Source organism: Puma concolor, chromosome D4 (assembly GCF_028749965.1).
Source record: "Puma concolor isolate L17-30 chromosome D4, mPumCon1.1.hap2, whole genome shotgun sequence".
In the NCBI taxonomy this organism is placed as follows: Eukaryota; Metazoa; Chordata; class Mammalia; order Carnivora; family Felidae; genus Puma; species Puma concolor.
Genome location: NC_141679.1, coordinates 73,461,310 through 73,476,423, shown reverse-complemented (window position 1 = coordinate 73,476,423; position 15,114 = coordinate 73,461,310). Strand labels below are relative to the sequence as shown.

Genomic DNA, 15,114 nt, shown 5'->3' with positions numbered 1-15,114 from the left:
TCAGAGCCTGGAGCCTGCTCCGATTCTGTCTTCCCTTCTCTCCCTGCCCCTCCCCTCCACTCGCACTCTGTCTCTCTCAAAATTAAACAAATATTAAAAAAAAAAAAAGTAGCACTGGGTGTTGTATGGAAACCAATTTGACAATAAATTTCATATATTGAAAAAAAAATTAAAGAGATTACTTCCTTGAAAAAAAATAAAAATAAACATTATCATGCTTGTAAAAAAAAAAAAAAAGAGTGCGACGCTTCAACCAAGTCACCCTGATACCCCAAAAGCAAACTTTTTAAAAGTTTAAGTTTTCACATAGCCAAACTGACGGACCTTTTCACCTATGTAATCTTTTCTCAAAAAAAAACCCCCAAAACTATTATATAGAACTACATTCTTTCATTTTAAACAAAAATATTGTTTCTTACTACATAATGTATAAGGATATCCCTACTTCTTAGACTAATAGTATGCTCTTAGAAAGACAAATAAAATAACTATTTGAATGACTAACAGGAAGGCATCAACTAAAAAGGTATTAAGGCAAATCTACAGGATGAATTTTGACTCTAAAAATAAGTTTTAATAAGAAAAACCCTACGGGTGCCTGGCTGGCTCAGATGGTAGAGCATACAACTCTTGATCTCAGGGTCATGAATTTGAGCCCCATATTGGGGGGGGGGGGAGGTTAGAGTTTACTTTAAAAAGAATAAAAAGGGATGCCTGGGTGGCTCAGTTGGTCAAGCATCCGACTTTGGCTCAGGTCATGATCTCACGCTTCATGGGTTTGAATCCCACATCGGGCTCTGTGCTGACAGCAAGGAGCCTGGAGCCTGTTTCAGATTCTGTATCTCTCTCTCTCTCTGTGCCCCTCCTGCATTCACACGTGTGCTCACTCACTCTCTCAAAAAATAAATATACATTAAAAAAAAAAAAACTGGGGCGCCTGGGTGGCGCAGTCGGTTAAGCGTCCGGCTTCAGCCAGGTCACGATCTCACGGTCTGTGAGTTCGAGCCCCGCGTCAGGTTCTGGGCTGATGGCTCGGAGCCTGCAGCCTATTTCCGATTCTGTGTCTCCCTCTCTCTCTGTCCCTCCCCCGTTCATGCTCTGTCTCTCTCTGTCCCAAAAATAAATAAAAACGTTGAAAAAAAAATTAAAAAAAAAAAAAAACAACTAAAGACTTGAGGCAATTACTTTATTAATGGAAAGTGTAGATTTTTTAAGTTTATTTATTTACTTGAGAGAGAACCTGGCAGAGAGAGAAAAGAGAGAGAGAATCCCAAGCCGGCTCCATGCTGTCAGCACAGAGCCTGGCGCAGGGCTCAAACTCACAAACTGTGAGATCATGACCTGAGCCAAGAACAAGTCAGACACTTAACCAACTGAGCCACCCAGGTACAGCAAAAGTGCAGAGTTTTATACCTTATCAGTGTATAAACACATGATCAGAGAAATGCTAAATATACAGGAAATATAATTTGCGGTAAGACTTTTATCTGTCAGAAGTAAACCAGCCAGTTGGCCAAAAAACAATTTATGAGTACTGCATATTAAGAATGTATTCACAAATACTAAATATATTTAACAAAATATATTCATTGGTAGAATATTATTTACAAAAATATATACTTTTCATTGAATATACACATTTGCATGAAATATATTAGAAAGAAAATACTTACAAAAAGACTACGCCATCATATAATCTTTGCTTTCAAAAACAGAACATTCCTAAAAACAAACAAAAAAACCCAGAACATTCCTTAAAATGCTGCTCTGAAGGTAGAATGGGAATACCTTCAGCTAAAATTTCACAGAAATATTCAAAGACTGTTTAAACAAGGTTTTGGTAAATCCATAAATTTGATCAATTTGTCAGTTAGGTGGATGGAATCTTCCTTGCATTTGTTGTAAGAAACCTGTCTAAAGTTGCAAAACTTCAGAGCCAGAAAGCTGAAGAGAATTTTCTGGGGACAGAAACAAATTTCTTTATCTGCTTGTGTTCATCCAAATGCCAGAAAAGGATTCTTGGCAGATTTCCATAAGTAACTGAATTGCCACCCTTTATTTAAATTTAACCACAGATGGGAAACATTTTCCCTAAAAATAATTAAAATCTTAAGTTTTGTAGAAGAAATAAACTTTAGTTATACAAAAATTCATTAACGTGGAGCTCTGTTTTCTCAAGATGCCAAAGTATACTTATTATTATTGAACCACAATTGTCAGGAAAATGTTAACAACCCAAGTAATTTACAAAAGAATTGAATTCTCTGAAACAAATCTATGTCAGCTTATCACTATATTATAAAGCAAATAAACTCAAAAAACTATTAATCAAATTACTGCATGTCTTAACCTTTTTTAACCTAATATTTGTCCCCTTTGACCAACAGGAACAAAAAGTTTTCCACGATAACAAAAAAAATCATACTTAAGAATGAAGAAGGGGGGGAAAAAAGAATGAACAAGGAGTTCTAAGCAAGTTAAACAGTAGCAAAGGCTTAGTTCTGGATTCTCCTCAAATCTATTCACAAAAACAGATGGAATAGACCAAGAAACAGACCCATCCGTATGCTCAACTGCTTTTTTACAAAGATGCAAAAGCAATTCAATGGAGGAAGAACAGCTTTCTCAACAAATGGTGCAGGAGCAACTGGACATTCACAGGCAAAAAAATGAACTTCAACCTAAACTTCACACCTTAAATAAAAATTAACACTGGGGTGCCTGAGTGGCTCAGTAGATTAAATGTCCAACTTCAGCTCAGGTCATGATCTCACGATTCATGGAGTTTGAGCCCTGCCTCGGGCTCCGTGCTGACAGCTCAGAGCCTGGAGCCTGTGTTGGATTCTGTGTCTTCCTCTCTCTACTCCTCCCCCACTCACACTCTGTCTCTCTCTCAAAAATAATAAATAAACATTAAGAAATTTTTTTTTAATTAACACAAAACAGATCAGACTTAACTATAAAATGTAAAACTCAGGGGCACCTGGGTGGCTCAGTCAGTTAAATGTCAGACTCTTGATTTCAGCTCAGGTCATGAGCTCACAGTTCATGACCCACATCAGGTTCTCTGCTGTCAGTGTGGAGCCTGCTTCGGATCCTCTGACTCCTTCTCCCTCTCTGCCCCTGTCCCACTTGTGCGCATCTGTACACACACACACTCTCTCTAAAATAAATAAAATATTTAGAAATTAATAATAATAATAACAAAAATAATAAAAATAAACTATCTTGGCCTACTTCCACCTCCATCACAGAAACCTTCTCCTACAGTACAGGTGAATCCATCTAAATTAAACATGAACAAGAGAAAAGAATGCAATCTAATCCTATGTGAAGTACTGTGATAAAAAGACAAAAAGAACCAAATAATGCATTAACCAATGAAGGCACATCAGAAAAATATGGCCATAAAGTAGATAAGAACTGTAACATAATATCTTAATATTAATTAAAAGAAACTAAGAAACTGACAGGAGCTATAAAGAATAAATCAGAAATAGCCTAAAAAAAAGAAAAGAGAGAGAGAATGTAGACATAACAAGAGCATTTACGAAAGCAATGACAAAATTCTGGACAGAATAAGAAAGAAAAAAATTCAGAAAGGAAGACAAAACTGGAGGAACACGACTTAAAGGACAGATACCAGGGATACTGCTTAATAAAGGATAAAAAGGAAAAATACAAAAATAAAGCAAACTTTAAAAATAAGATAAAAAGAATTTGAGGAAAGATGTAGATATAAAAGACAAGCAATGAAGATCCAACATACATGTAACAGGAGACCCCAAAAAGAAAATGAAAGCAATGAAACGTTAAATACTAAAATCTATCACTGATGAAAATATTTATGAGAACAGCCAACACTTAATACATATTCTAGGGGCATCTGGGTGGCTCAATTGGTTAAGCGTTCAACTCTTGATTTTGGCTCAGATCATGAAGATCTGCGCTGATAGCACAAAGCCTGCTTAGGATTCTCTCTCTCCCTCTCTTTCTACCCCTCCCCTGCTCATGCTCTCTCTGTCTCTCCCTCAAAATAAATAAACCTTTAAAAATACATATTCTAGGGGCGCCTGGGTGGCGCAGTCGGTTAAGCGTCCGACTTCAGCCAGGTCACGATCTCGCGGTCCGTGAGTTCGAGCCCCGCGTCAGGCTCTGGGCTGATGGCTCGGAGCCTGGAGCCTGTTTCCGATTCTGTGTCTCCCTCTCTCTCTGCCCCTCCTCCATTCATGCTCTGTCTCTCTCTGTCCCCAAAAAAATAAACGTTGAAAAAAAATTTTTTTTAAAAAATACATATTCTAGTAAAAGTATCGGTTTTTAAAGATTAAAAGTCCTTTGGGCATCTAAGAAAAAGTTAAATTCACTTTAAAAAAATCACAGGTATTAGACTCTGACAACAACACTTTTTACCAGAATACAATAGAATAGGGCTCAGCAAACTATGGCTTGGGTACCAAATCCAGCCCACTGTCAGGTTCTGTAAATAAAGTTTCTCTAAACACAGTCATGCTTGCTCATTTACATACTCTATATGGCTGCTTTTGCACTACAGTGGCAAAGTTATGTAATTTTGACAGTGACTTATGTTCCACAAAGCCTAAAATAATTACCATTTGGCCTTTTACAGAAAAGGTTTGCCAAACCCTACCAGAGAGTAACATATTTAAGAAACCCGAGGAAAGAAAATGTGAGCCAAGTACTTATATTCAGCAAAACTGACCTTCTTTTTTTTTAAAAAAAAAATTTTTTTTCAACGTTTATTTATTTTTGGGACAGAGAGAGACAGAGCATGAACGGGGGAGGGGCAGAGAGAGAGGGAGACACAGAATCAGAAACAGGCTCCAGGCTCTGAGCCATCAGCCCAGAGCCCGACGCGGGGCTTGAACTCCCGGACCGCGAGATCGTGACCCGGCTGAAGTCGGACGCTCAACCGACTGCGCCACCCAGGCGCCCCTGACCTTCAACTATAAAAGCCACAAACAGTTTTAACCATGAAAGACAGGACACATTATTCACATGAGGCATTTATGAGGGTTCAAAGAGCTTTAAACTATCAAATGACGATTACAGAAGCCTTAGCATAAGGACTTGTGTTGTGCATTGAATATATTTAACTGTAGAACCAAGACCAATGATAGGCAAAGGTGACAGAGTACTATGTGATCTGTATGGGGCAAACAGAACTGAGAAATCTTGGGAAGCAGGAACCAAGTAGTCTAGGGACTTGATTATATCACACATATGGAGTGAAGTAGGTATGCATGAAAGGCAATGAGTGGAGGAATGGGCTGTATTATGAGCTGAATTGTTCACCCCCTACCCCTGCCAAATTCATATACTTAAGTTCTAACACCCAGGACTTCAAAATGAGACAATATTTGGAGACAGGGCCTTTAAAGAGGTAATAAGGTCATTTGGGTGAGTTCTAAGGTGATGACTTCATGGCCTATAAAAAGAGGAATATAGGACACAGACAGGCACATAGTGAAAATATCTGAGGAAGACTGCCATCGAAAGCCAAGGAGAATCCTTAGAACAACCCAACTCTGCCAACATCTTGATCTGGGACTTCTAGCCTCCAGAAGCGTAAGAAAATTTTGTTGTCTAAACCACCCAGTTTGTCATACTTTGTTATGGCAGCCCTTGTTAACTAAACTGGCTAGGAAGAGGAAGTAGTTCTGGCTAGATAGGAGTTCACAAATACTGTTAACTCTGTCCCAGAAGTATGAAGTCTCAGAACAGCAGAGCTTTTGATATGTGGTGACTATGCCTTAAATAACACAATGATTATTATTTTTTTTTATTTTTTTGGGGGGGGGGCACCTGGGTGGCCCAGTTGGTCAAGTGTCCCACTTCAGCTCAGATCATGATCTCACAGTTCATGGGTCTGAGCCCCAGGTGAAGCTCTGTGCTGACAGCTCAGAGCCTGGAGCCTGCTTTGAATTCTGTGTGTGTGCCCCTCCCCTGCTCATGCTCTGTCTCTCTTTCTCTCAAAAATAAACAAACATCTAAATTTTTTTTAATGTTTATTTATTTATTTTGAGAGAGAGAGAGAGAGAGAAAATGCATGAGGGGAGAAGGGCAGAGAGAGAATCCCAAGTAGGCTCCACAAAGTCTGCACAGAGCCCAATGTGGGGCTTGAACCCACAAACCCATAAACCCGTGAGATCATGATCTGAATGGAAACCAAGACTCAGATGCTCAATCAACTGAGTCATCCAGGCACCCCAATTAAAAAATGTTTAAATAGGGGCACACAACTCTTGTTTTTTTTTTTAATGTTTATTTTTGAGAGAGAGAGAGATAGAGAGAGAGGGAGAGAGACAGGGAGGGAGGGAGAGGGAAGGGCAGAGAGAGAAGGGGACAGAGGATCCAAAGCCAGCTCCGCGTTGACAGCAGACAGCCCCATGTGAGACTCAAATTCAGGAACCCTGAGATCATGACCTCAGCCGAAGTCGGATGCTTAACCAACTGAGCCACCCAGGCACCCCTGGAGCACAAGACTCTTGATCTCGGGGTTGTGAGTTTGAGCCCCACATTGGGCGTGGAGCCTACTTAAAAATATTGTAAAGAAAAATAGGGGCGCCTGGGTGGCTCAGTCAGTTAAGCTTCTGACTTCAGCTCAGGTCATGATCTCGCGGTCCGTGAGTTCGAGCCCCGCGACGGGCTCTGGGCTGATGGCTCAGAGCCTGGAGCCTGCTTTCAATTCTGTGTCTCCCTCTCTCTCTGCCCCTCCCCCGTTCATGCTCTGTCTCTCTCTGTCTCAAAAATAAATAAACGTTAAAAAAAAGAAAAGAAAAGAAAAAAAAAATAATCCAAAAAAAAACTTTAAATAGTGAACATTCAAGAGAAAACATAATGGACACAATATTTGCAACTTGAAAAGCCCGGAAACGTTTCAAGTAGTGTCAGTTCTAAGGAAAACCAAGAAGAAGGAACACCCAAATAAGATACGTCTTATTCCTGAAATCAACTAAAAAAGTAAGTAAATAATACATAAACAATCCTGCCAAGCAAGAGAAAGTAATGGTAGCAACTTTGGATAATTCTTTAGAATTCAAATTAACTTTTTTTAAAGTAAGCTCTACACCCAACATGGGGCTCAAACTCACGACCCCAAGCTGCATCCTCTACCCACTGAGCCAGCCAAGTGCTCCTCAGATTAACTTTAAAAAATTTTCAGGGGCACCTGGGTGGCTCAGTCGGTTAAGCACCAACTCTTGATTTCAGCTCAGGTCATGATCTCACAGTTCTTGGGATCGAGCCCCATGTCAGGCTCTATGCTGACAGCACAGAACCTGCTTAGGATTCTCTCTCCCTCTCTCTCTTCCCCTCTCCCACTTGCACTCGTTCCCACTCTCTCTCAAAATAAATAAATAACTTGGGGCGCCTGGGTGGCTCAGTCAGTTGGGCATCCGACTTCAGCTCAGGTCACGATCTCATGGTTTGTGGGTTCAAACCCCGCATCAGGCTCTGTAAGACAGCTCAGAGCCTGGAGCCTGCTTCAGATTCTGTGTCTCCTTCTCTCTCTGCCCCTCCCCCACTTGTACTCTGACTCTCTGTCTCTCAAAAATAAATAAATGTAATAAATAAATAAATAACTTAAAAATTTTTTTTTGCTAACAGAATCCCTGACGATCAACAAACAAAAACAGTTGCAAGCATCAAATGAAAAGATAGTTGCAGTGAGTATTAATGAAATTATGGTTCATTGCAAGTTTTTTTAAACAAGTAATAATCACTAATAATTGAACCTATATTATTTCTTGCCCTGTATCTAAAACTATACAGGCCATAGATTTTGAGAGGACAGTAAGGTAAAGGAGAAAGCTATTTTCCAATTCGTAGCTACCTAAAAGAGACTTGCTCCCAGGTGCTGAGGGGGCCAAAGTTTAGGCAGATCAGAGGGGAAATAGAGTCAAATGCATCATTTTATAACAAGACTTTTAATGTTTTTAAAAGTTTCTTAAATGTTTTAATGCCTTCTTAAAGTTTTTAAAAGTTGTATTTCACATGAAACTGCACAAGTTAGCAACATATATGTTACTTTTCTTCCAGTACAAAAGAACCAATTACAGATGTCCTAGACAACAACACTTTGCTATCTATATTAAAGTGTGACAAAGTTTTGAAATACATCTTGTCACTAAAGCCATTGGTATTACCAATACAGAATAGTGAAAAGGCTCTCCAACTGTTTCAAAACTTTACAAAATACACTTGAATACTGCTGCATAATTTGCCTTTCTCCAGAAAAGCATATTAAACTTTGTTGACATTGAATACAAAATAAAATTCAAAAATCTGCATCTTGAGTACTTTTGGTTTCTTGACCTTTATTTGAATTTGAGACTAAGCTTTACCAAACAACAGAATTTACACTGTAACTAGCCAACCACAGTCCTCATTATGGAATCTATGCAGTACATTTGTTACCTAGGAAACAGATCAGAGCACAGGCAGAGTGCAATTTCTGTATAGCAAAAGAATTCTCCAATCATGCTGGTAAATAAAGTCCATAAATCAACTAATCAAAAGCAAAGTCAAGAAGTATCACATAAGAGTTAAGCTCTATGGAAACTTTTTTAAAGGAAAAAAGAAACCTGTGGGGCTTCCTCAGGCAACTATGTAGCTCTCTTAAGTAAATATTATGAGCAGGTTTCTTTACAAACACAAACTGTCAAAAAATAAACTGTTCAAAATAAATGGCTTCTCTCCAATCTTCAGCTTCTCTATTTTTGACAGTATTTAAAAGAAAAAGCTTCTTCAGAGCCAGCCTTGTACATCTGGTAGCAGAATATTAATCCAAGAATGAATTCCGCATTTTCCAAGAGCAGCACGAGTTTGTGCCATTCTTAAACAATGCAGGACGATAAAGGCTGGAATGAGAGGTCACTGTCCACACTTCTAACAGTCAAGACCTGCTTCCACACCAGGCTACAAAAAACTTCATGAAAAGGAAGGATCTGAAAGTCACAGGTCTATTATAAAGAATAAAATTGCTACTTTTCAGCTTCCATTTGGTTATTACTAATGATAATACCAGTCCTTTGAGGGTTCCAAGTAATCCCAAGTGGCCATTTTGGGTTTCCTTTAATGGTAACACGCTGGTAACTAACAAGCAGGAAAAGTCTATAGATTTTCAAGCCTATCAAATTTAACTGGACAGCTTAGTGTTGTTTAAAAAAAAAAAAAGAAACTGGTAAGTGTCAGTTTATATTGCTCAAGTATATTTAAAACCCAACTTTACATAAAAATTCAAAATTTCTGGAAGTAACATTTAGTAGCTGAAAAAAATTTCAACCATGAAGACTAAAAAATAATTTATATGCCTTCCTAAACACCGACATACCAGAAGAGAAATCAATTGAAAATATGTAAGGTTCTCTGCACTGCTTCTGATTACACTAAAATGTTACTGCTAATTATACAAAAACCAAAAAATATCCACATATCAGAGCCAAAAATAAAAACAAAGCAAAAAAAACTAGGTGTTATCTTTTAGCCAGCCCACGTAAAGACACTACACTGCCAATCCCAGAAAACTGTTAGGCATAACTACAAGTTGCCAAGCAATTCTCAAAACAGGCCACACACTCTTAATGTTTAATTTACACACTGACTCTTTGTTAAACCTTATCCCTCCAATTGCCAGTCCTATAAATAAATACATAAACAAGCAATTCAAGTTGTTATTTTCTTTTTTTGAAATTTCTAAGAACTGATAAAGAGTGTGTAATCTAATAGCTGAAACTCTGGGAGTGTTTTCGAATTCCATCCCATTCCTAATACAAATTAGGACAATAATAAAAAAAACAAAAAACAAAAAAAACAAATTAGGACAATAAGCCCGAACAAATTTCAATACCCATGCTCTTTAGGCCATCCTTATTGAAAAAGAAGAACCCTGCTCAAGAGCTTACTAGTGCCTTGCACTGAGCTCTATGCAGCCTAATTTGGTTTAGCTAATCTAGACAGGAAGTCAAAGCAGGAATATAATTTGATCAATTCAAAGGGGCTGGTGAGACAAATGTTAGAAGTAGCCTCTTCTAGGTTTTAAGTGTACAAAAATGTACACTCCAGGTATACATAAAATTAGGCATGCAATAATATTAATCTGTTAATGTAACTAGGGCAAGAATGTAGGATAAATTTTTCTCCTAGAAGAAGATCACTCTTTTTGGCATACTAAAATGGTCTCCTCTTCATAAGGACAAAAATCAGTTTGCCTAGTTAAAACTGCATTAAAACTGTGCACTGCTGGGACACCCGGGTGGCTCAGTCAGTTGAGCGTCCGACTTCGGCTCAGGTCATGATCTCACGGTCTGTGGGTTCGAGCCCCGCGTCAGGCTCTGTGCTGACAGCTCAGAGCCTGGAGCCTGCTTCGGATTCTGTGTCTCCCTCTCTCTCTCTCTCTGCCCCTCCCCCACTCTCACTTTGTCTCACTCTGTCTCTCAAAAATAAATAAATGTAAAAAGAAAACCTTTTTTTTTTTTAAAGTGTGCTCTGCTTTCTGAGAAAGCGTCTGTAGAAGCACATTGCTTTCTATATCTCATTTGATGAAAATTTAAATATTTTGCACCACTATGTTTTTCAAGGAAAGCCTCTGTTTTCTACATATAGCTGTATGTATAACTGAGTGTACCCAAAACTATTCTTTTAATCTCCTTGATAAGTCAAATCTAAATTTGTCAACATGGATTCCAAACAATAGACAAAGAGAAAAAAAAAGTCTCCAGAAGTGAGTAAATTGAGATTAATATAAAGATATAAATCTGTACCTGCATTAAAAATCTGAATGTGCAATATTAAGTTTCTGGGTACTTAGTCAACTTCACTTACAATTTGGATATCTACAAATATATATCAACTCTTCATAAGAAACTCAGATAAATAACATAAACCGGAAATATCACCCACGGTACTTTTCAAAAAATTATATCCACCAGTGCAACCCAATCGTAGGTTTTGTAAAGAGAGAATACATAAAAACATAGAATAAAAGAGGGAAAGAACAATCACAGGGAGAAAAATCAGTTCTAACATTCACGTTCTCCCCACACGCTGTGGAAGATCTCATATTTTAAACCAGCAAAAATAAAGGTTTTAGCCTGAACGGAAAACTAGATGTTTACTGCACTCCAACTTAACCTCCACTGTGGAAGCTATCACTATCTGAGTCGCTTGTTAACTGTTTACTTAATAGGTAGAAGATTCGGTCAGGCTAATCCTAAGGAGTCTGGGAAATAGCAAAACTTTACCATCAAACTTTAAAATATGGAGAGATATCCAAAAATTCCTAAAAAATCACAGCCATGTTCATCTTTGATTTGCCTGAAAGTCCCAACCTAATCTTAAGAAACAGAAGAGGAACCACCTGAAAACCAGAAACCTTCTCTGATCTGGGTTTGATTCTGGTCAACCCAGCCTCCTTGCACCCAGGGAATACATTTGTCGATGTATTTGATAACAAACACAAATCACTGCGCGCAGCCTCGGATGGGGGAGGGGGCGGAAGAGCGCTTCGGAGAAAGCCCTCCTCCGTTAGAAACAATAAATAAGGGACCGAAGCGATGCACGTTCCTCCACACACGCCCCACACGCACCTCAGCGTGCCTCTCGCGAGGGAAACAAGTCGGGCAAAGCCCCGAACCACCTCTCTCCCTCTCTCCACAACCATCTCAACACTTGGAAACTAAGAGGGCAGATCTTTTCTTTCTCCTTCCCGCCCTCCTTCCCACCTCCAAACAGACCCAAGAGCAGGAGCAGGCGAGCCAGACCCACGCAGCGCGCCCGCGGCGGCGACAGGAGATGCCGGGCGCCGCGCCGGCCCCGCGAAGGCTGACCAGAGCCTCGGCCGCCGAAGCTCGCTCCCGGAGCCCGCTCGGCCGCCTGGGGTCTCACCCGTCGCGCCCCCAAGCCCGGCGACGGCTGGCCCCCGGGTCGCTGCCCTGACTCTCGGCCTTCCCACCCCGCCCCCCCCCCCCCCCCCAGAGAAGACAAAAGAGGGTTCAGCCGGGTCACTGCTTGGCGGCCGAAGGGGAGACAGCCCGGACCCCAGCGCGGCCGCCCCCCACACAAAGGGGCTCCCCGGCCCAGGTCGCAGCGTCGGCGCGCTCGTCCCCGCCCCGCGCGCGGGCTCTCACCCACCTGCAGGTGTCTGTGCGTCTGTCCATAGGAACGCGGGCGGCGGGGGGGGCCTGCGGGAGCCGGGCAGCCCGGGCTGGACGGGGCGGGACCGAGGGGAGGGAGGGAAAGCGGCCAGAGGGCCGGGGAGCGGCGGCAAGAAGAGCGGGGAAGGCGCCGGGCGGACGGAGGCGCGGAGCGGGGGGCGGGGGCGCCAGCCTGGCTCTGCCGACCGGCGCGCGCCGCTCCGTGCGCCCCAGGCTCCGCGCGCCCGGCTCGGAGCGCGGCGGGCTGGGGGCGGGGCGCGGGCGGGGCGGGGCCGGCGAACGGGGCGGGGGCTCGGACCCCGGGCTCCAGCCGGCACCGGAAACGCGCCGTGGTCCGCGAGACCTACAGGAAGTGTGTAACGACACCTCCTACGAAGCGCTCCGAGCTCGCGGTCGTCGCTGCCCGGAGGGGGTGTGGACCGACCCTCCTACCACACACCGGCGCGCAGGGGTTCGGGTCTCTGCACCCAGACAGGTGTGAAACCCACTATCCCCGCTACGCTCTGAAGTGGGCAGCTCTCCGTCCTGCCGCGGTCCCCACTGCTCCTTGGAGCTCCATACAGCTCCACCTAAACCCAAGGAGCGGACCTTGCAAGAACCTGCTCCGTTCGTCTGGTGTGTAACACCTGTTTTAACGCACCGAGTAGAGTCACCTCCACACCCAGGCACGTCCAGGAACACCTCCTGCTGCTGACACATCTAACCCACAGTCACCACAGCCCAGTAGAAGTTACCAATCCAACTACCACACTCGCATCCACCCCATAGAGAGAGAGGGGCAACTTAACACCTAAAACACACTAGAACCAGGGAGGCGTACAATAGTATCACCTAGACAGCTTGGTACAACAGAGGTAGGGCTGGCACCTTCCACCTTTATTTTATCTAGCACACACTTTTATAGCACTTAATATGTGTCCGGGGTTAACACTAAGTGCTTAGAGAATATTAATTTGTTTAATCCGAAGAACTCTATGCAGTGAGTGTTGTTAGCATTACCAGTTTATGGATGAAGAAACTGAGGCACAGAGAAATTAAGACATCTGCCCAGGATCAGATGGTAGCTGGAGGAACCCAGATTCATCCCAGATAGTTTGGCACCATGCTCTTAACTCCCTTTCTACTTCTAGCATTAAGTATCTCCAAAAAATAATAGTGGTAATAAATAACATTTAAAGCATATCTTATTAGCTATGTGGTGCTCACATCCTTGCCTCACCCCACTGTGACAAAGGACACCTTAGTCCCTTTTACGCTTGGGGTATGTGAGGGGAGAGAAGAATATGAGGCAGAGAAAGAGACTAACTTCTAAACAAAGAAGAATTCTTAACACCTTGCTCTATCAACATCAGGACTCCTCCTGGCATAGGCTAATTAAAAAAAATCCATGTGAACATTTTTGACAAAATAATGTCTGTCCAAAAAACAAACAACAGTTACTTGCCACATATTTCAAATATGTTATCCTGTGGAGAAATTGGAACCCTGTGCACTACTGATGGAAATGTAAATGGTGTAACCACTATAGAAAACAGTATGGAGGCTCCGCAAAAAGAATAAAATTATGAGCCAGAAATCCCACCTCTGGGTATATGTCTAGCAATTAAAGCAGAAACTTGAAGATTTATTTGCACACCCGTGGTCACTGCAGCATATTCACAATGGCCAAGAGGTGGAAGTTGCCCAAATGGCCACAGTTGGATGAGAAAATAAACAAAATGTGGCAGATACATACAATAGAATCTTATTCAGACTTACGTCTTAAATTTTAAGAAAGAAATCCTGTCAAATGCTACAACAGGAATGAACCTTGAAAATATTCTAGGAAAATGTGAAATACTTCACATTCTTGTGAAGTAAACTAGTCACAAAAGGACTATTGGGATACTGCATGATTCCACTTACGTGAAATACCTAGAGTTGCCAAAATCATGGAAACAAAGTACAGTATTATGGCTGGTGCCAGGCACTGGGGGAGAGGAACATGGGGAGTTGTTCCACGAGAATAGAGTTCCAGTTTAGCAGAATGAAAAAGTTCTAGAGATCTGTGACAACAATGTGAATATAGTTAACACTACTGAACTGCAAACTTAAAGGTGGTTAACAGGATAAATTTTATATTACATGTTTTTGTTTGGGTTTTATTACAAATAACTTTTTAAAAATGCAATCCCTGGGGTGCCTGGGTGGCTCGGTTGGTTAAGCATCTGACTCTTGATTTTGGCTCAGGTCATAATCTCACAGTTTGTGAGTTCAAGCCCCGCATCTGTGCTGATAGCACAGAGCCTGCTTGGGATTCTCTCTCTCCCTTGCTCTCTCTGCTTCTCCCCCACTTGAGCTCTGTCTCTCTCAAAATAAATACATAAACAAAAAGAATGCAGTCCCATTTAAAGGATATTTCCATCATGATGAATTTCTTCAATGATGCAGGCTTTCAGCTATGGTGAGATACTTTGTTGAACAAACTACTTCTCCCACTAAGGACTGTAAAATCTGTATTTAAAACATTAAAACAACAACAAAAACTGTTTAAAGCTATTGTAGAGCAACCTAGGCAACCAAGGCTTGAGAGTCCCAGAGCTCAGCAAGAAGGGAAACACATTGAAGTGAATCCTATATTCTCAATCACTTTTCCTTCTTAGGGCATTGTTGATTTGTGCCTAGGAGTATAGAAACCAGTGAGGAGCATCCTAGAATTTTCAACAGTCTGATTGGGCTATGGATACAAAATTTGGAGCTCAAGTCTATCGAGGCAGCTAGGACTTAAGAGGCCAAGATCCCAGAGAAAAAGCAATCATGGCAAAAGGAGTCAATCACTCTATATGTCATTTGCTTTGTACACACAACAGGCATTTGCTTTGTGCACGCAACAGGCAAGAAGCCATGAAACTGCTGAGTCCCCCCCCCCCACAAAAAAAAAATCTTGGCAACAACACTTGGC

At 41.6% G+C, this 15,114-nt stretch overlaps 1 protein-coding gene across 5 annotated transcripts in view; it reads right to left on the bottom strand.

Moving 5' to 3' along the window:
* Window positions 1-12,388, bottom strand: part of KIAA1958 (KIAA1958 ortholog) — a 162,053-nt gene extending 149,665 nt beyond the window's left edge. For all 5 annotated transcript variants that reach the window (XR_015242954.1, XR_015242955.1, XM_086683717.1 and 2 more), the window contains exon 1: window positions 12,151-12,388. The gene's annotated coding sequence lies outside the window, so the exon portion shown is untranslated. The remainder of the gene's footprint in view (window positions 1-12,150) is intronic.
* Between the last annotated feature and the right edge of the window lie 2,726 nt (window positions 12,389-15,114).